The sequence below is a fragment of the Pezoporus wallicus genome, unplaced genomic scaffold, assembly GCF_028554395.1.
Source record: "Pezoporus wallicus isolate ANWC-B61680 ecotype Strahan unplaced genomic scaffold, APGP_CSIRO_Pwel_v1 contig_11395, whole genome shotgun sequence".
NCBI lineage: Eukaryota > Metazoa > Chordata > Aves > Psittaciformes > Psittacidae > Pezoporus > Pezoporus wallicus.
In genome coordinates, this window is record NW_026636241.1 from 936,489 (window position 1) to 961,347 (window position 24,859).

Consider the following 24,859-nt stretch of genomic DNA (forward strand, 5'->3'; position numbering starts at 1 on the left):
TATACCCTCTGTGCCATTATGAGCAATGTGATCTTAATTCTCTATCTCCGGGCAATGGAGGGAGGAGGAATATAGCAAACCCCACATAAAAAAAAAAAATGCTGTTTTTTAACACAGACCAGGGAAATGGAGTTCCCAAAGAGAACATGAGAAAAGCAGGAGTGACAGAATGTGCTTTGGAAGCTGGCCAAGCAGGGCTGTATATCCTGGCTGCTAGTCACTTGTTAAAGATCCCAGGCATGCTGCATGCTCCATGTTACGTGTGTTCTCCTGAGACAGGGGCACCTAGATGCAGGACACTGACCTGAGAATTGCCCCCAGCCATGTAAACAAGCTCTGGGATCTGTGGAACGTGAGGGATGTGAATCAGTGGGCATCATTCCAGAGGGGTGAATGCTTTGGTGACAAATGTGTGTTTCCAACCCTAAAACTTGAACTAGAATTAAAGCCAACATTAGTTATTGCTCTGGTTGAGGTCAGTCTCCGCTTTGTCCTTCCCCTCCAGTTCCAGTTAGTGCCAGACTCGTCCTTATAAAAGCCAGCTGTTGCACATGTAGCTTTTCTGGGGTTTACATATATATCATATGTATTTATATATATGGAACTAGTATATAAGCAAGTGTGTCTAGCTCTAGTGGTATGGCTGGCAGGCAGCCAGGCAGCAAGTGGGTACATGTGAACTGTGCCAGCGCCAAACTCATCCTTCTGGAGATGGCTGTGCTGGAAAATAGATGAGCTGAAGAAAATGCATTTAAGGATCTGGGCAGTATTGATCTGACTTTCTGTCTTTTATTAGTCTGCTTAAAGCACAATAAAAAGTCACTAACCAAATTTGACTTCAGTGGAGGGGGGGTCAGAAGTGGATTTGGAGCTGGCCACCATCACCACCCTGCTCCATTATGTCTCAGTGCAATGATGGCTGAGACAAGAAGCCAGGGCTGGAGCAGCTCTGCTCTGGAGCCAGGCTGAGAGAGCTGGGCTGGGGCAGCCTGGAGAAGAGAAGGCTCCTGAAGGGGAGACCTGAGAGCAGCTCCAGTGCCTGAAGGGGCTGCAGGGAACCTGGAGCGGGGCTTTGGACAAGGGATGTAGGGACAGGCCAAGGGGAATGGCTTTGACCTGCCAGAGGGGAGACTGAGATGAGCTCTTAGGCAGAAGCTCTTCCCTGTGAGGGTGCTGAGGCGCTGGCACAGGGTGCCCAGAGAAGCTGTGGCTGCCCCATCCCTGGCAGCCCTTTAGGGTTCCTTCCAACCCAAACCAGCCTGGGAATCTATGATTTAGGCTGCACTGGTTGCAGTGTGCCAGCTGCCAGCCCACAGGCACTGGTGTAACTCCATCCTTTGCAACTGCTCTACAGCTTTTTACACAAGCAGTGTTTCTGGTGCACAACAACTGAACATAAGGTATATTTTTCAGTAGAGAAATTTGGGGGAGAAAAAAAAATGCTGTTGTTTTGGCTTGTTAAGAGAACAATGAAGAACCAGAAAACTGGCAATGAGAAAACAGCCGAGGAAGGCAAGCAGCAACATGAACATGCCTGATGCAGGACGGCATCAGCATCTCTACTCTCCCAAGCCTGGAGCACAGCAAGCGAACTCCATCCCCCTGGGCAGTGAAGCTGGGAAATAGAGCTCCGTGTTACGCCTCCTCCACACTGCTCTGCCAGCCTGCTTCAGCCCCGTGCAGGAAATCCCCCTGCAGCTTGGCCTCCTCCAGCAGCTGCCACGGCACCCTCAGAACAAGCACTGCTTTGGATGGCCAGAATTTAATCATTCCTTTGCAAAGTAAATTTGGAATAGTGACAGGAAGGACCTCTCCTTCCCCAGGCTGAGAGATTATTGGAAACCCCTCTTGGTTTAAAAAACCCAAAGGGTTTGGCACCATATTTAGTAATAGTTAATTAGGAAGAAGCAATTCACACATTCCTGGTGGCTCAAAATAAACTCTCTCACTTGCTTTTCCAAGCAGAGACAAGCACTCTGAAAACGGTGGCACAAACAGGGGTTCACGCATGTTGTGTGAGCATAGGAAGTTTCAGATAAATTCAGCAACAGATCAGATGAAAGAACTTGTGCACTTGTGTATCTATTTATACAGCTCCGGTGGCAAGTGCCCCCCCTCATCACTGCAGCATCCGGGGGCCTCACAGTCTCTCAGATACTCATAGAAGCTGCCACAGAATACTGGATGGTGATGGTGTGATGGGGAGATACAATGGGGAGGAGGAGGGTGTAGGGTGAAGTCACCCAGCCAGCAAACACCCAATGGGTGGTTTGGAGCACCGAAGGTTGTTGGTGTGTGAGTTCCTTTGCCTGATCCAACTGCGTGCTGCCTGATGGCTGCTCCTTCTGCTCCTGCTTCTTCTGCTCCTTCTTCTCCTTCTTCTCCTCCTGCTCCTCCTGGTCCTGCTGCCTGGCTGCTCCTCCAGCTCCAGCCACAGGGTGAACCAAACCCTGTGTAAGAAAAGATAACTCTTCAGTGAAAAGATCAGTTTTATTGATTTTGAGGCAAAGATGCTCCACTTGCTCTGCCTTGTAACTCCTGCTTTGTTTTTCCTGGGGATAAAAATGGAACGATGTTTTTCTTTGGGGAAAAAAATAATAGTTTGAGAAATCAATTCTAATGTGAGCAGCACTGAATACAGCCTGACACTCTGCAGAAGCATACAAGAGCACCAAGAATTACCCTCAGAATACTTTCTAATGCTATTGCAGTTTAAGGCGTTGCTGGCATTGAAAGTCCGCGGCCCATTTTACACATTACACAGCACCTCTGGCTTCATTACCTCCTCCTGATTTTCACAAGTATGTTTGAGAAGAGCCAGGCTCCAGAAGTACTGCCAAGAACAAATCAATGACAAACTGAAACCACGTAGATAGTGTTAAATCACATTTAGGTAAAGGTCCAGTCAACCCCAGGCTGGTGGTGTTGGTGATTTAAAGCACTTTACCGTATGCAGGGCCCCCCACTGTACCTTGAAATGCCACAAAAAAAAAGGGCTTTTAAACATTTATACTGTTTAAAGTAATGTGGGAACATCCCCATTTCAGAGGCAAAGGTGCAGTTTGGCTTCTGGAAGCTTGAAAATCAAACTGCAGAGCAGGCGAGGAACGGATAATTCCTGCATCCATCCCTGCCCCTCCTTTAAAGAAGGCTACAGGAGAGAATCTGTTTGAATTTGACTTTCAATCCACAAATACCAAGGCAATCATCTGTATTTTGGCCTTTTTTATTGTGGAGGGTATCAGTGCCTCCTGGAAGTTACAAAATAAAGAACACAATAATTCTTCTGCCCCATCACTGCACCCTGGTACAGTACTAATGGGGGAAAGAAAAACTTACTGTGCATCAAAGGCCTTTCTGCAGCTCTTTGAAAGCCCATTCTCTTTATTAGCAAATCCATGTGATAAATTCCTCAGAGAAAGCTACTTTAAAGGCTTCAATGCAAAATGACATCTTCCCCATGGGGCGGTATGTTGTGGTAAAACCAGACTGGTTTGGGTACAGGCGGGAAATCATCCCCTGTTATTAACATAGTTCTTGGAGTAATTTTTAGAAGCGCATTGATCTCCCCCCAGTTACATGTCAGAGAACAGCAAGTAATGTCAGGCACCAGTGTCCTGACATAAAGGAGGAAAAGCAGAAAGCTCACATTGCAGGCAGGACCAGGAGACTGAACACACCATTTCTGTGGGGCTGAATGGGCTGTAGGAGCTCAGCACCATTTTTTAAAGTGAGGTTGTGAGCCTGTAAGAGTTTAATTCTCACCGAAGGACAGAGCCTTTGGGAGCCTGGGTCATTCCTGGGCATGGTCTTGGGCTGTGGGCACCGATTTAGATGGAGGCAGAGGTAAAGCTGCTCTCCCCTGAGCTGCTGCAGCCAGGAGCAGCCCCAGGCTAAGCCCTTTAGGCAATTCTTCAGTCACAGCCACCTCCTTGGCGTTGATTTGCAGCTCTGAGCTTCAGGATTTAAGGACATTCACAGCATCAGTTGCTGTGCTGGGAAACAAACCCTGCCTCTAAATAACAGTAAAGATCTGGTACTTTATTTGGCATGAAAACCCACCAAGAAAACCTGATTTTACCATTATAAAGGCAAAGCTATGGAAAGGGCTAGCAAGAATAAAACCTGGTCTAGTGGAAGGTGTCCCTGCCCTGTCCCAGAGGGTCAGATGATCTTTAAGGTCCCTTCCAACCCAAAGCTTTCTAGGTTCTATGATTCTGATTCTAATCAATGGAACCACATCCTCTGCAGGCAGATCATGGGAAGCAGAGAACAAGAAATGGTGGGACCGGAGAGCTGTGACACAGCCACACATCTGCAGGTTTTGACCTCTCTCCTTTCAACCTCAGGCTCTTTCCTAACCTGAGTTAAGATTACCAGAGTGATAGAAACAGGGTGAGATTCCAGGGCTTTCCCATGCACCCACAGTGCATGGTTAATCCAGACCCAATAATGCCATGCAGCTGAGGAAAAAGGTTAATATGCTGCAAAAGCATCCAAATTATGCTCTGCTGATTCCCCAACTGCTGTGGACACAGGTTAGGTAGCACTGGTTTGTTTCCCCTTGGGAGAGGGGAAAAAAACAATCAATGATTATCTACCTTCAGTTTGTGAACCTCAACCACCCACTATAGAATCATAGCATGTTTTGGGTTGGAGGGACACCTGCCACTAGAGCAGCTTGCTCCAAGCCCCTGTGTCCAACCTGGCCTTGAACACTGCCAGGGATGGGGCAGCCACAGCTTCTCTGGGCACCCTGTGCCAGCGCCTCAGCACCCTCACGGGGAAGAGCTTCTGCCTTGTATCTAACCTGAACTTCCTGTGTTGAAGTTTAAACCCAGACAAGGTTTAAACCTTGTCCTATCACTACAATCTCCGATGAAGAGTTCCTCTTTAACATGCTTGTAGGCCCCTTTCAGACACTGGAAGGCTGCCCATGCACACAAGCGCGCTCGCACGCAGTCAGCTCCCACCTCCCAGCTTCAGTGTGGTAGATGAAAAACTTTGGGTTGATTTCCTAGAGCTTCAAAACTCGCCACTGCTGGGGCACAAGCTGGGGCAGATGAGCTGGGACTGACGACCTGTGTTGGCCTCTGAACACTCTGCAATGGCAATGGGACTTGTACACCCATGCGCTGCCATGCATGAGAAGACCTTGATAAAAAGATGTTATCGGCGTGCTCTGATGAGTCGGAATAACAGAAACCATTATGTTGAAAGGGGGCACCTTCAGCAGAGTATTGGGTTTTTTTACTGACTGGTTCAGCTATTAGACCAATTCTCCCAAAAAGCAGCAGCAGATTGGTTCTTCTTTCAGAATAAAATGCCAAATACGTGTGTGTGGGAAGGGGGAAATCATTTTATTGAATTGAATCATCTTCTAGCTGATAACTTGTGCAGCTTCCTGCGACTTTGAGAAGAGTTTGAAACCACAGTGCAGAAACCCATTTCTCTTCTGTGCAGAGGGGAGAACTGTGTGTGTCTCCTCACCTTGGTGTAATCACCAAGTTGTTTACAACGTCTCATTCATGTCTGTGTGAGGTTAGAGATAGGGTTGTAGGGTTTCTAAAGATGATGGAGTTAAGTCCAGAGGAGGCCATGGAGATGCTGCGAGGGCTGGAGCAGCTCTGCTCTGGAGCCAGGCTGAGAGAGCTGGGCTGGGGCAGCCTGGAGAAGAGAAGGCTCCTGAAGGGGAGACCTGAGAGCAGCTCCAGTGCCTGAAGGGGCTGCAGGAAAGCTGGAGAGGGGCTTGGGACAAGGGATGTAGGGACAGGCCAAGAGGAATGGCTTTAAGCTGCCAGAGGGGAGACTGAGATGAGCTCTTAGGCAGAAGCTCTTCCCTGTGAGGGTGCTGAGGCGCTGGCACAGGGTGCCCAGAGAAGCTGTGGCTGCCCCATCCCTGGCAGTGTTCAAGGCCAGGTTGGACACAGGGGCTTGGAGCAAGCTGCTCTAGTGGAAGGTGTCCCTGCCCGTGGCAGGGGTTGGAGCTGGAGGAGCTTCGAGGTCCTTTCCAACACAAACCAGGCTGGGGTTCTATGATCCAAGTAACACGCCACGGCAGACAATGGAGGTCTGTGGAAACAACCGCTGTGGCCTCAGCTCCGGGGTTGTGAAGACAACCCCCCAGCTTCCGCACTGAGCGGTACCACAACACGTTGGCTGACAGCTGGTTTTAATCACCTGCTAATAACCTGCTGTTAATCGCCCCGGTGCCGACCCCACTCGCTGGTGTTCCCATCTCTCTCCACACCACTCCGGACACAAGCCCATTTTAACCCGGTCCTTCTCCCTGGCTGGGCTCCACCCACGCCACCACCACCTCTTCAGGGCCGGCCCTCCGGGCCTCGGCGGCTTCCGAGGGCCTGAACCGCCTCCGCCGGCAGAGCCCTCAGCGCCGGAGCGAAGCCACCATCCCCGCCCCGGCCCTCGCAGCCCCCTCAGCGCGGAGGCGGCAGCGGGGAGGCACCACCCCCGGGCGGGCCCGGCCCTGCGCATGCTCCACAGGCGGGAGCCGCCGCCGTGCCGGGACCGCCGCCCTGCCGCCGCTCCCGTGGGTTCGCTGCCGGACAGCACCGGGCCGAGCCCCGCCGCCCCCCAGCCCCACGGGGCCGCGGCTGAGCCGCACGCCCGCCTGGCCCGGCGCGACGGAAGGGGTGAGTGAGGCCGGAGCGGGCTGGCGCGGCCCCCCCGGCCGGGCCCTGGGCTGGGGGGAGCCGGGGAGAGCGGTGCGGGCGGCGGGCGCTTCTCCTGAGGGAGGCTCCCGAGATGGCCGATGGCGCGGGGGAGGCGCGGGGCTTCCCCGGCGGGCGCGGCGGCCGGGCCCGGCGCCTCGGCTCGGGTGTGCGGTGCCGCTGGGCTCCCGTCAGCGCGGAGCGGGACGAGCCTGGCCGGGCAGGGGGTTTAAGAGCAGCCGCGGTTGTGGTGAGAGGCGGCTCCACGGCCCCGTCGTGGGAGGCCGGTGTTTGGCCATAGGAGGAACCGGAATGAAATAACTTCGGTTCTGGCCGCTGGGGGAAATGGGTGAAGTTGGAGCGCACCCGGGGGATCCTGAGCGAGCTCGGACCCCCCAGGCGGCCTCGGTGTGCTTTGCAAGTGGAGCTGCTCGGAGATAACTGCCTCTTGCTTCTGTGCAAGTTAAGGGCTTGGGAGCCTTGGCTGTACCCAGCTGCCAGCCTGGCATCGCTTCGTGTGGAAGGGGAAGAGGCACTTTTGGGTGCTCCTTTAGCCCCCTTCTCCTTCCTCTGAGGGTGGTGGCAGCCATCGAGCGGAAGGTGGGGTATCCTTCACCTGAAAGGACAGGCAGGGATGCAGAGCAGGTAACTGCCAAGTTGCACCTACTTTCTACCTTCTCCAAACACCATAATACTACAACTCGGCTCTCTGTGCATGTGGGAACAACTCTGTTGAGTTGGGCTTTTCAAAGTACTTGTAGAAAGCTCATCTATGAGGAGAACCAGGACACAGAAGCTTGAAGTGCATCAACCCTGCTGCTAACCGTGTAGTTGGTGGCAGAAAGACAACATGGCAGTGCTCAGTGTGGCAGGAGAGGCCGGACCTGGCCCTGTTTAATCAGGCTGTGCTTAGGGAGGAGGATGGGGTGGCGCTAGGGAAGCGTGTAGCTAAGGGGGTGGCTGATAGATAAAGCATGAGGGGTAAATTCTGAGGCAGCCTGGAGGGCAGATAAGTGCAGTGCAAGAAAGTTGTCTTTTTTTGACTGGGGAGCTAGAAGTCATTCAGGGTTGCATCAGCGTTTAAACTTAACCCCCGTTAACCCAGTTTAGCTCTGGCTTGGAGAAGATGTTCAGCAATTTAATTCTTTAGCGGGACGTGTGTTGGTACCGTGTTCTTCACGGCTGCTGAGGTTCAGTGCTCAGTTCAGTTTTGCCTATATAAGGGGAGTGGTTGGCGTTTCCTCCTGGCACTTGTTTTTTAAACATGCAGGAAGTTGCACCTTGATCGGGGTTTGTGCGAGGTGACACTGACACAGGTGCTCTGAAACACAGAGCCACGGAAGGACGCGCCGCTCCATCTGAACGAAGGAGCCACATTGGGGTCTTGGTGTCGTTCGTGGTGTTCAGTTAGTGATCACAAGCAGGTTTTACCAGCGTTTTTGTCGATATGATTTTAGTGATTCACTTCTTAAATGTCCTTAACCATGCCAAGTGCAAGGTTCTGCACCTGGGTCTGAGCAGTCCCGGGCACAGCTACAGCTTGGGCAGAGAAGAGATTCAGAGCAGCCCAAGGAGAAGGACTTGGGGGTGTTGGTCGATGAGAGAATGAACATGAGCCGGCTTCAGTGTGCTCTTGCAGCCCAGAAACCAACCGTATCCTGGGCTGCATCCAAAGGAGTGTGACCAGCAGGTCAAAGGAGGTGATCCTGCCCCTCTGCTCTGCTCTCGTGAGACCTCACCTGGAGCATTCTGTGCAGTTCTGGTGTCCTCAACATAAGGGCACAGAGCTGTTGGAACAAGTCCAGAAGAGGCCATGAGGATGCTCAGGGGCTGGAGCACCTCCTGTATGAAGACAGGCTGAGGAAGTTGGGGCTGTTCAGCCTGGAGAAGAGAAGCTCTGTGGAGACCTCAGAGCAGCTTCCAGTATCTGAAGGGGGCCTATAGGGATGCTGGGGAGGGACTCTTCATTAGGGACTGTAGTGACAGGACAAGGGGTAACGGGTTCAAACTTAAACAGGGGAAGTTTAGATTGGATCTAAGGAGGAAATTCTTTCCTGTTAGGGTGGTGAGGCACTGGAATGGGTTGCCCAGGGAGGTTGTGAATGCTCCATCCCTGGCAGTGTTCAAGGCTGGGTTGGACAGAGCCTTGGGTGACCTGGTTTAGTGTGAGGTGTTCCTGCCCATGGCAGGGGTGTTGGAACTGGAACTTGATCTTCAGGTCCTTTCCAACCCTAACTATTCTATGATTCTATGTTGTCTAAGTATCTGCAAGCTGTTTGCCTCAAAGCCTGGTGAAACAGAGAATACACTAAGCACATGCAGAGCTAAACTGCAGACACTTGACCTTTGGGAAATGTTAGGTGAAAAGCTTGTAAAAAGCCAGGGTGAGTGGGTTTAAATTTGAACAAGAATATAAACACAGAACTGGAACAATGTTAAGTCTGTGAACTCCTGGAAGTCTTTTGCACTGCAGAAGTCTTTCAGAATTAATATGAAAGTGGCCTTGTTTGAGAGCTAGGCTCTGTAATTGTAGAGCACATTCAAGAATATGCTGTTTCTGTATGTCCAAATTAACTTGTCTGTTCAATGAGTTTATTTAAACAACAAATGGGAAGCAAGATCTGGAGAGAGTATCTGATACAAAAGCCTTGGAATGCAAACCTGTATGAATTACAAAGCAAAATGCTGAAGTGTATCTGAAAATTGGGCAAAATCAACGCACCTTGTAAGTTTGGAGAAGAGAAGCTCTGTGGAGACCTCATAGCAGCCTTCCAGTATCTGAAGGGGGCCTATAGGGGTGCTGGGGAGGGACTCTTCATTAGGGACTGTAGTGACAGGACAAGGGGTAATGGGTTAAAACTGAAACGGGAAGTTTTGATTGGATGCAAGGAAGAAGCTCTTTCCTGTGAGGGTGGTGAGGCACTGGAATGGGTTGCCCAAGGGAGGTTGTGAATGCTCCATCCCTGGTGGTGTTCAAGGCCAGGTTGGACAGAGCCTTGGGTGACCTGGTTTAGTGTGAGGTGTCCCTGCCCATGGCAGGGGGGTTGGAACTGAATGATCTTCAGGTCCTTTCCAACCCTAACTGTTCTGTGATTCTATAAGTTTATTTTTTCCTTAGTCAAACAGAATGTTCAATTCAACTTGCTCTAATTCTTTTACCTTACCTCTTTGGGGCTGAAAGTAAGGCAGGCTTCTTGGTTGGAAGAATAAGTGATACTAATACAGTAAGCTTAGATGGATGCTTCTACAATAATTTAATCTTTCAAATAAAAGACTGAATTCTCAGAAATCAGCTTCCCTTTTTTGCATTGCTGGGAAAAATCTTTCCTTTTTCGTATGCAGCATCCTGACAGTGATGCTTGCTCTTGTGGGCAGGGAGATTTCATCTCCTTCCTACCACATTCCTCCTCATACTTCCTCGATTTGGAGGTAAAACACCTTTTTCACCTGCAGAACTGGCCCTTGGGTTTCTTGGTGCCTTACTGCTGCCTGAGTTGGTATGAGGAAGAGAGTGGCTCAAAATAGAGCACGAATGCTGGGAATTAGAACCATAGAATCACAGAATAGTTAGGGTTGGAAAGGAGCTGAAGATCATCAAGTTCCAATGCCCCTGCCAGCAGTAACCTCACACACCAGATCACCCAAGGGCCACCTGGCCTTCTGCAGGTGCACTCAAAAGGCAACCCATTTTACCTCCACCCTCACAGGAAAGAATTTCCTCCTTATATCCAATCCAAACTTCCCCTGTTTCAGTTTTAACCCATTACCCCCTGTCTTATCACTACAGTCTCTAAAGAAGAGTCCCTCCCCAGCATCCCTATAGGCCCCCTTCAGACACTGGAAGCTGCTCTGACGTCTCCCTGCAGCCTTCTCTTCTCCAGGCTGAACAGCCCCAACTTTCTCAGCCTGTCTTCATACAGGAGGTGCTCCAGCCCCTGATCATCCTCGTGGCCTCCTCTGGACTTGTTCCAACAGTTCCATGTCTTTTTATGTTGAGGACCCCAGAACTGCACACAGTGCTCCAGGTGCATCTGACTGCTGTGTTGGGTGTGAATTGCACGAGGAGCTGCTCTGTGTTTGCCTATAGAGGAAGGTGTTTGAGTTGTTTAGAGAAGTTAAAGCTTTTACACATAGAAATAAACCTTTTAGACTGGTTTGTGTTTAGACATGAGAATGGAACGTGTTTAGGAGCCAGGTTGTGGAGGGAAGGCTAAGTTGGGTCATGGTTCCTGCCTAGTCTCATGTCCAACAGCAATTTAAAATGATAAAATGCTGTCTTCTAGATGATAAACTGTTAATATTCAACTTGTTCTTTTGTAGTCTTTCCAACACTTTGCAGTTTCTTAAAAGATTGGATGTTATTCCTGTAAACACACTCAGAGTTACTCTAGATCTCTAAAGCACTTAAAATGCAATTAGATTTCAGGTATTGGTAAAGCAAATGCTTGCCAAGTTGACAGCAAATGGCTTCTACAGTTCAAGCACATGATTTAGTCAGGTAATACCCAGAACCTGCCTTTTAGAAAGCAAGTTTTTTCATGGACTGATACTGCTCAGTTTTGCTAGTAGGGTGAGACAGATAGGCCAGAACTTATCAAGAAGGAAAGTGGGGTCTCAAGAACAGCATTTGGGGTGTTTGGCCACTAAATTATTCTGTCTGTTGCTGCAGTTCCTATGCATTACATGAAGCGACAGATTAGGGGGCATTACTCTGCTCACTCGATGTCTTTAGCAGTGCTGTAGGTACCCTGGCCACTATTTGTTTTTCCCCTTTCACCCCATCCTTCCAAAAAGACCTGAAACGGTGCTGAAGAGTACGAGGTTACTGGAAAATGAAGCTGCTGATGGTTCTTTTGGGCAGGTTGGTTGCAATTCCTTTTGATTGAAATTGGAAGGGGAAAGCGAGGAAGTGTGATTTAGTGGTTTTAACGTCCTGGTCTGTTGAAAACAGGTGCATTTTTAAGGAACAAGTCCTGATGTTTTTCTTCAGGCTTATAAAGCTACCATTTTATAAAACTCCAGTTTTATAAGCTGGATAGGGTAATTGAGTGGGTGTCTGTGTCCTCCCCCCCCAGACCTGTTAGATAAATGTAACTTAAGCCACATAACTGACAGAAAAACTGAGCTGCAGGAAATGAAGAGCAGCTTCTACTTGGGAAAAGTACATCCTGCAGCATTTATGTTGCCTGTCATTACCTTTTACCATCCTCCGAGCTGTTTGATAACAGTGATGTGGATATGGTTCTCTGCATGTTATGTGATTATGATTACAATTTAAAACAGCTGGGCTGTAAAAGTGCTCTGTTACTCTGTTAGACTTTTTAATTCCCTGCTGGATGTGAAAGGTAAGATAGAAAATAAAGGAGAAGAACTGGAAGTCAGTGGAAAAACAGAGATCTGTGCATCATCCCAGACTATGGAGTGAGGTGGTGGTAAAAGCCTGGGGAGAATGAAATTGGAGTTGCTGTTTGAGGAGGAACCTACCTGCGGACTTAAGATTCTGTACAAGTATAGTTACAGCTCCCAGAGAATAGAACTGCTTGTGCCGGATGTTAAGTGGCTTGGGGTTGCTATTGATTCTGCTTTGTCAGCAGTTCTGATAGTAAATAAGCTGTCTTTCAGAAATGCCAGGTCACTCTTCTGCTGTAGCTATGGAGATCCTAAAGCAGCAGCAGGGGCTTGTTGAGCAAACTTTCACAAGGCAACTGGCTTGAAGAAGCTCATCTATCAGAAATGCACATATCTCATCAAATTTGCTTTGTGTAGTGTTTTGGACTTCTCCTTTGAAGCTGGCCTGCTATATAAAGGAGGTTCTGCTAACACATGGGATAAATTCAGTATTTAGACTGGGTATTAGGAAAAAAATCTTCATTGAAGGGATGGTCAGGCGTTGAAACAGTCTGCCCAGGGCACTGGTGGAGTCACTGTTCCTGTAAGTGTTCACAAACTGTGCAGACGAGGCCTCAGTGCCATGGTTTGGTGGCGGCCTTGGCAGTGCTGTGGGAATGGTTGGACTTGATGATCTTGAAAGGTCTTTTCCAGCCTTGTTGATCCTATATTCTCTGACTCCTGAAGCATGTAGGATTTACCATGAGTGAAGACATTGGTTGCCTGTGTGTATACTGGAAGTGGGAACAGGAAGGTTTGCAAAGATGAGGAGTCAGTGCAGATGGAGAAGCATATCCTGCAGCATTCCATGGGCTTAGAAGCTTTGGGGTGCTGTGCCACTGGCAGAGTTTATTCCTTCAGCACCTGTCTCCTCCCTTTTTTCCTGGAAATGCTGCGTTCCCTCCCCAGTCCCCAAAGGCTTAATTCCCTTTGAACACAAAAGCCAAGTGACAACTGTTACTCGTACTTCCAGGAGGAAACTCCTAAAGGAAAATTTGCATATTCCTCAGACCTTGGTACGCAATCTCCCTTGCTGGCAGAGTGGATCTGAGAGGGGCCCTGGCTTGTGGACTCACCAATACATCAACAGAGTGTGAGTTTTTAGCAGTTTTGGACACCAAGTGCTGTTCAAAGTGTTCCTTGAATGTTTTGTTTCCTGTCATTTCCAGCTATTTGAAGACTGAGCAGAGTCTGGATTGCCCATCAGGTGGCCCAGTTGGAATTTAGCTATTGTAATACTTTATTTTGTTAGCAGTACTCTTGATAGCAACCCTTCAATCTGGGCATAATCCATGAAATATAACTCTGTTGATCTTCCACTTTAGATCTTTTCAACTACTTAATTTTACTGGCTGGGAATTGAGATAATATTGACTCATGCTATTGAGAACAGGAAAGAATTCTTGTTCAACCTAGGAGGTTGTCCCTAGATCTGCTGTGAGAGCTACTGTGTCTGGGGCTGTGCTGGAGACAGCAGTGCTGGAAAAGTCCCTATACCTTCCATGTCAGAAGTAAGGACCGATCTACGCCTCCTACGTTTTTAGGTAAGGAAGTTGAAGCAGACCATGCTGGATCTGTGACTCGGAGTCACAGGGGATTGAGAGAGGAGAGGTATCACTTACAAGACATTTGTTTGTACATGGACTCAGTTTTTCAGGAAATCAATTTGGCAGAACAAACTTTTATGCTCATTTTGAGACACGAGCAGCACAAAGAGATACCTTAAACAAAACAAAGCTTAAAAGCCTTGGCACTTGGACAGTCTAAATTATTTCCTGTTGCTTGCCAGCCAGAAATACTCATCTCTGCACTCCTTTGGATATTACCAGGGGATGATGATAAATTCAGAGCAGGGTTTTTTTTTGATTGGGTGCTTTTGGTAAAGTTATATTAGCTTGTAGGGCATTAGATCTTTAAGGAAAAGAGAAAAAAGTATAAAGGGTACCATGTAGCTTAAGTGGTGGAATAGGCTTAGCCTTTGATTATAAACCAGCAGATTTAAATATAATAGAATGGTTTGGATTGGAAAGGACCTTGAAATCATCCAGTTCCGGCCCCCTGCCGTGGGCAGGGACGCCTTATGGCTAGACCATGTTGCCCAAGGTTCTGTCCCACCTGGCCTTGAACACTGCCAGCGATGGAGCATTTACCACTTCTTTGGGCAACCTGTGCCAGGGCCTCACCACTCTCACAGCAAAGAACTTCTTCCTTATATCTAACCTGAACTTCTTCTGTTCAAATTTAGACCCATCACCCCTTGTCCTGTCACTGCAGTTGCTCTCCAGCATCCTTGTACCCCCCTGAGTTTGTGGGGTGTTAGATGTTTAAGGGGGGAAGGGAAGTATAAAAGATACCATTTAGCTTAAGTGTTGCGTTAGGCTCACTTTTGTAGGTGAATCTGCTATTTTGCACAGGTTGGTTTGGTTTTGTCCTTAGGATTTCAAGCTCTTGCATCTTAACTGAAGCTGGTGGCCTCCTGCGTGGAAGGAAGGTGTGGCCACCCTTGGTTCTGAGGTTTTTAATCAAGAATAGCTCTAAGCTGGCATTGGCAGTTCACTTGATACGGTTTTCTCGTACACTCAGTGTCTTTCATGTTTACTGCAGATGCGCAAGAAATAACCTTTCACTTCCTGCACGCTTCTGTGTTTAACTTTTCCTCAAAGCACGGAGGAACGGACACTAATGATTTTGAAATTGCCAGAGCCCATCTATTTAGAGAGCTTAAAAGTTCAAAAGGAACAAGGCAGCTGGAGCAGTGAGCCTGGCCTGTTTGTATCAGCCTCTGTTGGCAGCCTTTACAGCTCTATAACCTGTGCTGGAGCACCTCTCTTCGGGAGTTACCCTCACTGAAAACAGAAGGTTACAGATCCACTGTTTGTCTTTTTGCTTCTTCCTGCTATTGATTTGTGTTGCATTTGTGTTAAGCTATTTTTTTTTCCTTATTTGAATCTTCTACCCTTCTGAAGACATACGGAATTAACAGCAGCAATTCCAACACTTAGCACTTACTGTCTTCCACTGTTTCTGAAGGTGAAGTCTATTTAGTGGTCTGCAGGCTGTAATGAACACCTCCTTCTGAAATGGTGCTATAACCTCATCACTCCTCTAACTGGTTTGCTCTTAGGAACATCAGTGCCCATCTTAGGCAGAGAATAGCTTAAATGTATTTTGACTGTTATTATTGATTTTTAGGAAGTCTCTTAATAATTCTGTCCCCTAAAGACAGGGAATAGTCAATAGTTCCTCCCCATTCTGGAAAGTGCTGGTATAATGAGAGAAAATGAGTTTGATCCTCATTTTTTTCTTAGGATCATAACTGTTCATTGCCAAGAAAGTTTATGCTTGTGTCCGTGCTTGTGTCCATGCTTCTGTATTATCCACTTCAGGAAGGAGACATAGAGGTTGCGTTTACTGATAGTCTAGAATCAAGCCCCATAGCCTGATGAACTTGTTGTATGTAGATACAAGTTGCTACTGGGAGCATTTGGATTCTTTGTCTTACCACCAGTGTCACCTGGAAATAATCAGCTCATGTGGCTTTATGCCAGCCCTTATTTCAGTAGTAATTCATGGCCATGAACACCTTTCTTACAAGTGTGGAATTGGCTAACACAGGAGAGCATGGGTTTGACTTCAAAGCCACAGGTGGTAAGTGAAAGGACATACAGGGATTGTTGACTTAAAGGACTTCAGCTTTACAAAAGAAGAACAGTTGTGTTCTGCCAAGTTAAAAAAAGACAACACAGTCCTGTGGGTTTTACAGTCCTTTCAACTTCCTGTACATGTGACTTACAACACACAGCCAAGTTACATCAATAGAAGCAAGATACATCAGCAAACAGAGGGCTCACTTAGCTTAAAAAAAGGCACCTTTTAAATCCTGAGTACTCGAGCACAGCCTTAAACAATTAAACCCTAAGACACAGGTCATACTAACTTGGCTGTGTACAGATGAATTGTTCACCCTTTGGTATTGACTGAAAGTTTACTTTGCAGTAAAAAGGGCATGGGATCTCCAGGTTTAATCTGACTGTGTTGGTACAAGTTTGCCATGGAATGAAGTGAAAAATGAGCTCACATTTTTCTTTGCTTATGGTGTGCATGCAGAGGGAGGAGTGAGCAGCGCTGCTCAGGTATCATTGAGGCTGTATTTTCACATTGCAGATCACAGCAGAACTATCTTGAGGCACTCCTGTTGTGGCATGTCAGCCCTTCGGTTGAGCAACTAACGTGTTCTGATGGATACCTGTTCCAGCTCGGAGCACTTCTCAGCGCCTTCCTTCCCTGCTTCCCGCAGGGATGTATTAACTTGGACACCGTGTTGTGAAAATCCTAACACCAATATGCTTTTAAGTGGGAGCAGTTTAACTTCTTCATAGAGTCCACCTAAATAAAATCATAGAATAGTCATGGTTGGAAGGGACCTTAAGATCATCTAGTTCCAACCCCTCTGCCATGTACAGAGATGCCTCACGCTAGGCCAGGTTGCTCCAAGCCTTGGCCTCGGACACTGCCAGGGATGGAGCATTTACCACTTCTTTGGGCAACCTGTACCAGTGCCTCACCACCCTCACAGTAAAGAACTTCTTCCTTATGTCTAATCTGAATAACTTTCTCCAGGCTTGTCTTGCACCACAGCATATACCTGTGGATGTGCTTTGTGCATCATTTAGCATGCAGAGGAGCATTCAGGTAGAACCACCCTCTTGCCCTGTATACTTGGAGAATAATTTTCTGTGACAAGGGAAGGAGCTGCCAAGCTATAAATCAATGGTTAGACTCTGCCTCTGTAGGGAGAGAAATCAGGATCGTGCATTACCTTCACCTCTGCTATGCTGGCTCATTGTGAGCCTTGAGATTGTTCCATGTTTTCCTCTGATGAACAATTTCCGTAGGAGTTTTCCGAGCCATTGTATCTTTGTTATTTAAGTGCTTGATAAATTTTATTAGATGTTAATGTAAACTGCTATGCATACACCCTGTTAACTCCTATTTTTCATTAGAGTTCCATGCAACTTGTTTTGCGCAGACAAATTGGTGTATATCAGTGAAGCTGAGTAATTACCTAAAGAACTTGATTTGTAGTGAGTTTGGCCTTGAGGCACAAGCAGCTGTCCTGATAGTTTTTCTGAAGCTGGCAAAGCCTTTTGTTAGAACTGCAGCTTTTTTTGCATGGCTTTGGCTGGAAATAAGATTTACCATGTTTCAGCTCCTGTTTTCAAAGCAATTTAATAAGCACTTGTTCTGCAAAGGGTTTGTTTTTCAAAACCTATTGCTACTCAGCTTCAGAGACAAGGGAGGTTGAGAGCAGTTTAATTAGCAGGTAAGACTGATACAGTGATCCCAATCACATAAATAAATACTTGTGGTCCTACAAAGCTCTTCTGGTTTTAGTGGGGCATCTCATGGTGTGGACTCCTAGAGAGGGCACAACCTACAAACACTAACATATAATTTGCTAAGCCCCATACAAAGGCTTAGAAGGTTAATATGTTATATCCCCATGTTAATAGGGATGAATTTTTCAGGACTGACTTTGAATCAAACTCTTCTCAAGAATATGGCATAGCTCTGTAGAGCAGCAATCAGTCTACTCCATGAACATCCCCTTCATAAAATGTGTTACAATGGGGCAATTCCCTTTCCCCTCCCATCTATTTCATCCTCATCCAGACTTGGAGATGAGCTATGAAATGCCTTTAAAAGGGGTAGGAGGAGAAATTAAACTCCTGGGAATATGCCCTGAGAAGCTAAATACTGTGAAGAAGCCTGGTGTGGTGGGTGTTCTTTGGCTGTAAGCATTCTGCAGTAAACTGGCAACTTGGCAATGCTGGTGTAGAGTTGTCTCTTGAATTTGCATACCAAGTTCCCCATCAGGTTTTCTTAGTTTACAGCTGAGGCATCTCTTCCGGGTTTGATTTGCATTTGATCCTGTTCAATTCAGAAGCTTTAAAAGGTAACTGTTTTGTTTGTTTTTTTTTTCATGGAAGTTGTGGTTTAATAAAAACAACCTTTTGATACCTCCATTTTTAATGCTGTAGTTACTTTTATTGCCAGCTTAAATTTGTGTGTGTCAGTCCTCTAGAAAAACCAAGTAGATGCTCATAACCAGTAGGGAATATCTGGTTATTGGAGTAGCTGGCATGCTGATTTTGTTTCCCTTGCCACATCTGTTTGCTCTCCTGTTACAGTAAACAGAAAAGAGTCTGTAAGATTTAAAAGATGGTGGCTTCGGCTTCTGTAATTCTCAATTAAACTTTCAGCATTCCTAGCTAAAATAGCAGGGTGGCTCTTTCAGAGTTCCTCTCCAAAGTATTTTCCAGGGGTCTAGGTCAAGTATGTGATGCTAACTAGCAGAAAGCAAAGTTTAAAGCAGCCCAAATGAAGTCCTTTGCCCTGATTTCAGTGACCTCTGGTCACTATCTGTTAGTGCTCAGAACAATCTGTTAGGGTCAGTTTTCGAGACTAAGAAAGAGTGGTGTTGTATTTCCGATGGGTTGAAGCCAACAAATCGGCTCTTCTGTTACTATCAAAGGAAAAGAATACAGCAGGTTTTCTGAATCTCAAATTTAAGTGTACTTTTACTTGCTTGCTGTGATTGATAAGGAAATAGTGGCCCATGGATTTCTCTGTCTTTGCAGATGTTAGGAATTTTCCTCGTGGTGATTTTGTGCCGAAGGTTTGTGGCCTTTTGCTTAAATTCGGGTGAATTTGTTTGTGAGAGTGGTTCTGCATATTTGTTCCACTAGACTTTCGGAGATGAAGAGACTAATCTCACACTGAAGACTCGAGGGAGGAGTTAAGAGGCTGTGAGCTCTTGTTGGAAGCTAATGGATATTGAGAGTCAGCTTTCTGGTGGCTTGGTAAGAAAACAAACTGAGAAACGAGGTTCTCCTAACTCTAGGAGTTGTGTAAAATTGTGCATGAGCCCCTTTGACAAGCATTATTGAGAGCTTGTTCTGCTCAACAGCTGGTGGCTTGAGAAGCGTGGAGCAGCATGGAGCGGAACAGATATGGTGTGACCATCCTTGTTCCATGCGGGTGAAGATCCTGCCAGAGCAGAAACTCTTAAATGTGTCTCCAAAGTTCATCTCCCATCCTGAGTGCTGGCATAGACATGTTTTGGAGTGCAAAGGAGAAACTGTGGGGAGTGCTGAAATCCCCTTTTCCTCAGTGCTTTATGCCTCAGGAGCCTGCAAGGATGGATTACTGCTGTAGGATTATCGCTTGGGTTTGAGTGTGATCTGTGTAATCCTTGAGTAATAGGGCCAGGAGCCTCCAGCACTGCATTTGGAGATACACAAAGGTGAGGATCACGGCATGGGTTGTTGTGTGTTGCGATGTTGGTCATAGTGATGCACAAACATGGAAGTGATGAGTTGTGCGCTGCTGAGTTGTTAAGTATCTATACACTGACAGCACATGGGTGGTCTTTCTGAGTTTATTTCCCCTTAAGAATGAGGGAAAATGGTTGAGGTTTTCTTCCATTTGCACTGAAGGACTGTGTCAGAGACGTGCAGTAGACTGTTTCTAACTGCAGATAACCTTGCATTTTAAAGATAACAATATACAAGATTATGACTGCATTTGAGCAGAAGTCACATACTGGTTAAGTGTGATTTACATGCATTGAGCCATCTGAGAAAATGAACTGGTTTTACTTCATGACATACAGGTAACCACCAAAGCAGAAATGCTGCTTGGTAACAGCCAGGTTCTCAGGTTGTAAGACACGGGGAAAGATTTTGAGTAGCCCTTTGGAAAACAGGGTATTTCCCCTCTGTGGAATCCATCCAATAATTCTCAGATTGCTTAAGGAAGCTGCTGGAAGGGTGATACATCCAAGTAACTACAGGAATTACACATATTTTTTTCCTAAGAGATCACTTGTAACTAATTTCTGCCTGTTTTCTTTGAGGTCTGCAATTAACCTTTTGATAGAGAGATGTATTTCATGTAACAAATATTATTTCAATGTGTTAGGTTACAAACTAACAGGGGGGTTTGACTGTTTTTTCATTCCTGAAACAAGCCAAGCATGATTCTTTTAATGTGTTGATGCATCTTAAGTTTGTTTTTTCACGGGATAACATGGCAATTACAGTGATTTAGGGCAGTGGTTTGGAGTGAAGCTTCGTCTCCCTAAAATCCATGAGGCTTCTGTAAATGATGAGGAATGCTTGCTGTGGTATCAGTAGTTTTTGTAAGGGTTGAACAGTTTAAGACTGGGCATGTTTAGATGTTACGGGATAAACCAGCAACATAATGAAATATGAAAGAGGTTTTGTTGTTGAGTCCATGTGAACATGCAATTCAATTTCTAAGTTGCTTTTACTAAAAGCGACCAAGTTGCTAACTGCAGTTTCTCAGTTGCTTTTAAGGCCAGCAAAAAGGAAGTACTCTTATGGTTAAGAGTAGCTTGAGCCGAGGCTTCAGTAGCCGTATTGTGCTGCAGATCTGACAGGCTGTGACAGGCAGTTGCTGTACACACAATGTGCTTTCTGGTTTTAGGTTTCATCATCTCCTACAGCAGTGCATGAGCTTTAACAGGCAGATTTGCTCCCCAAAGCCTTTTTTTTTCCCCTCTAAAGTATTATTTGTAGCAAGTATTGCCCATTATAGTTAACATATATTGCTCAGAATAGCTGCACTGGGGTATCTGCAGATTGGCTGCAGACCTGGAGTGAAGCATGCCTCTGAAAAGTTCCTTTTCTCCATAGTGCTTAGTTTTGAAATCAAGGCTTTGGAACTGTAATTGTAAACCACCTAATTTCATCACAGTGTATGGAACAGGAGAGGTGTGATTTTAAAATGCCTCAGGCTTCCATGGCTTTCTGATGGAGTTTCATGGGAGGTCCTCTTTGGTAGCCCTTTCTTTTCAGGTGTGTTCTCTCACCTGGGCTGTCTCATTCATAGAAGTACGAAAAGGAGTGCATAGTGTGAAGCTATTCTCTGCTTAGTTGAAGTTAGAACCAAGTTTTAGCAGCAAATAATTGCTTTTAATCCCCTCCCCCAATTCAGAACATTTTGTCTCATGTTCTCTTAAGACACAAATACATTGTTAGTTCTAGTATCAAGTTCAAAAGGGGAAATACAAAACCCCAATTCTAGAGCACAGTTCCTGTTTTTCTGACTAGACAGTTTTGAGCTTGGTCTTTACTGCTAGTTTTTGTTAGCTTTGGAAGCTGGCAAATGCTGTTTGATAGTTAGAAATGGGTCAGTCGGGGCATAGTATTTATCTTCTCTTCTTTCCTCAGTTACACTGAAAATGTTCCCAAGACTAGTTGTGTTATGCTTTTTCTGGCAAAGAAGAGTAGAAAGTGATGATTTTTAAGTTTATCACAGTATAAGTTACTATGAATAACTCATGCATAAGGTACCTAGTAGAGTTGTGAAAACACAGCATTCGACAACGTGGGGCTTCCATAAAACACAAAGTATTTTTCATAGAGGTTTCAGGACAGTGATTCTCCTCCTGCATTATCTTTTCCCCAGAAAGCCACTCAACCCCAAAGGAACATACCACTGTTATATTGCCAATGAGAATAAAGATCACATAAAAACTTCACATAACTCCTGAAGGAGATACATATATACATATATATGTATGTCCTTATATATAATCATATGTAACCCTTCATATACATATATATATGCTGATGAACTAACTGATGTTGCTTTGCTACCAGTAGCCCTTTTTTCTTCTTCCCTTTGTTGTTTTATTTATGATCTCTTAAGGCATGAGTGTAAAAATTACTTGGGTCAAAGGATATTGCTGCAAGCCTGGCAAAGACTGTTACATATGATTTGGAAGCACATAAACAGTTCTGGAGCACTACCTTATATGTAAAATACACAGGATCACATCTTGCCACCTAGTATTGTGTGCAGTGCTGGTGTCCTCAAAATAAAAAGGACATGGAACTGTTGGAACAAGTCCAGAAGAGACCATGAGGATGATCAGGGGACTGGAACACCTCCTGTATGAAGACAGGCTGAGGAAGTTGGGGCTGCTCAGCCTGGAGAAGAGAAGCTGCATGGAGACCTCAGAGCAGCTTCCAGTATCTGAAGGGGGCCTACAGGAATGCTGGGGAGGGACTCTTCATTAGGGACTGCAGTGACAGGACAAGGGGTAATGGGTTAAAACTTAAACAGGGGAAGTTTGGATTGGATATAAGGAGGAAGTTCTTTACTGTGAGGGTGGTGAGGCACTGGAATGGGTTGCCCAGGGAGGTTGTGAATGCTCCATCCCTGGCAGTGTTCAAGACCAGGTGGGACGAAGCCTTGGGTGACCTGGTTTAGTGTGAGGTGTCCCTGCCCATGGCAGGGGGGTTGGAACTTGATGATCTTCAGGTCCTTTCCAACCCTAACTATTCTATGATTCTATGGTGTGTATGTAGTACTAAAGAGATTTTAATTGATATCTGATCAGCTCGATCAGTCTTGGTTGAATTGTACATCTATTAAGAAGGTTTTATAATGGCTTTTCTGTTCTCTGATGTTTTCATCGTAAATGTACAGTTGAAGTCTAAAAGCTGTGAATTCAACTGGGTGGAAATTCCCAATATGTGACCACTTGTTCCTGTAAACTCCAGTAAACAAGACTAAGATGTGCTTTAGGAGGGGTTTTTCTCTGATTTTTTGGGTGGTTTGAACAAGGAACAGCAGAGATACTGCATTCACAAAGCCTGGCTATGTGACTTGGGGGTTACTAGGAGGATAATCTTGTTAGAGCGTGACTTCATAACTCAGTGTGGCTGCAGCTAGGAGGGAGGGTAAGAAAGTGTTTTCTCAAATGAGATGCTTGATAATTGCATGTCAAGCCTTTTGTCAAACTAGGCATGACAACTCCTTCATTTCTAATCCTTTTCAACGTTAGCTTTCAGTCCTTTTGGAGCATAATCCCGTGAGTCATGTTCTTAGAAACCATCACTGAAGGCTGAATGAACACGTAGGAAATTGAGATTAAATTTCAGTGGTGAGTATTGACATGCACGACCCCTCTGTCCCTGAGGTATCCTAATCAACAATGATGTCCAGTATGTAAAGTAGGAGTTGTTACAGTGAGCACTGGGAAAGCAGATACAGCGGCATGTACTTGGCGTTGAGTCAGAAGTGTTTGAGTCAGTGCTAAAAGTGATCGAACAGGAGTGTCCCTGCTCAGCTATTTTTACTATCTGCTTACTCACATTTACTGTACTAAGCTCTTTACAGGAAAGGTACTTAAAAGCTATAGTAAGGTCTTAAAGCTGCTTTTTGTGGCAGCTTATTTTATTGATTCAGGGTGATGTCTTCAGTCCTGCCTTTTCTGAGACTTTTAGGTCTTGGCATAATTGTTTTGGTCGGTGCTTCCAGAAGTGCTGCAGTCCAGGACTCAGGCATTGCATCTAGACCTACATGGTTAAATTGGCATCAGGGCTTGACCTTGCACATGTTGCAATCAGATCAACAGTGGCACAGCTGTAGCAGTGAGAAGGGGTGGTGATGAGTAGCTTGGTAGTACCTAGAGGTGCTTTCCTATCTCACCAAGTAGAAGTCTGTTTCATAAAGGACTTTTTAAGATATTAACAAATATTCCTGGGATTTGGCCACAATGGAATATACAGCTTTTCTGTTGTAAAACCCTCCTTGCAACTTTCATGTTCCTTAGGGTGCCGCCCTTCCAAGAACAGCAACAAGTTCAGTTCCTGGAGCTCTGATGACCACTGAGGTGCAGCCCTGACTCCCTTCTTTGCATATACAGATACTCTCTTCTTTAAAGATGTTCTCAGCTGTATTTGCAGGAGGAAGAAGTTGGGGAGGTTGCTTGGGGTGTGCATGTGTGTCATGGAGTTCAGCAGTGGCTTCCTGTTTACTGCTGCTGACTGAGGATTTGGGCTGGGGCCAGAGAAGGTGCAAGAGTGTGGCTTGTGGATTCCCTGTTACACAGGTCTGCCCCTGCTCTCTCCTACCCTTCCCGTCTTGTGGCAAGCTGTTACAGAAATGAATGTAGCCATGGGTTGGGGTGTTTGCTGCAGAGCAGCAGTGGAATCAATGTTCGCTGGAAGCTGCTTTCTTTTCTTGAAGCCCGTTGTGCAGACAGGTTCCTTGAGCTCTGTGTTGGCACTAGAGCTGGGGAGGGAGGTTGGGGTCACAGCCCTTCAGACCAGAGGCACTTTGGTTGAGTGGCTGGGTGAGGAGAAGCTCCCCATGAGCCATCTTCAGTGTGTGCTTGAGTCCAGAACCCCCTCATTTGCTGAGCTGCACCCCCAGAGCGTGAACAGCAGCTCAGGGAGGGGATCCTGCCCCTCTGCTGCGCTTTGGGGAGACACCCCTGCAGTCCTGATCCAGCTCTGGGGCAGCAGCACAAGGGGGATGTGGAGCTGTTGGAGCGAGGCCAGAGGAGGCCATGGAGATGCTGCGAGGGCTGGAGCAGCTCTGCTCTGGAGCCAGGCTGAGAGAGCTGGGCTGGGGCAGCCTGGAGAAGAGAAGGCTCCTGAAGGGGAGACCTGAGAGCAGCTCCAGTGCCTGAAGGGGCTGCAGGAAAGCTGGAGAGGAGCTTGGGACAAGGGATGTAGGGACAGGCCAAGGGGAATGGCTTTAAGCTGCCAGAGGGGAGACTGAGATGAGCTCTTAGGCAGAAGCTCTTCCCTGTGAGGGTGCTGAGGCACTGGCACAGGGTGCCCAGAGGAGCTGTGGCTGCCCCATCCCTGGCAGTGTTCAAGGCCAGGTTGGACACAGGGGCTTGGAGCAAGCTGCTCTAGTGGAAGGGGTCCGTGCCCGTGGCAGGGATTGGAGCTGGATGAGCTTTAAGGTCCCTT

At 46.6% G+C, this 24,859-nt stretch overlaps 1 protein-coding gene across 4 annotated transcripts in view; it reads left to right on the top strand.

The window, feature by feature from the left end:
• The first annotated feature begins 6,561 nt into the window (after positions 1-6,561).
• The window catches only part of JAK1 (Janus kinase 1), a 63,409-nt gene continuing 45,111 nt past the window's right edge, over positions 6,562-24,859 (top strand). For all 4 annotated transcript variants that reach the window (XM_057399223.1, XM_057399224.1, XM_057399225.1 and 1 more), the window contains exon 1: positions 6,562-6,653. The gene's annotated coding sequence lies outside the window, so the exon portion shown is untranslated. The remainder of the gene's footprint in view (positions 6,654-24,859) is intronic.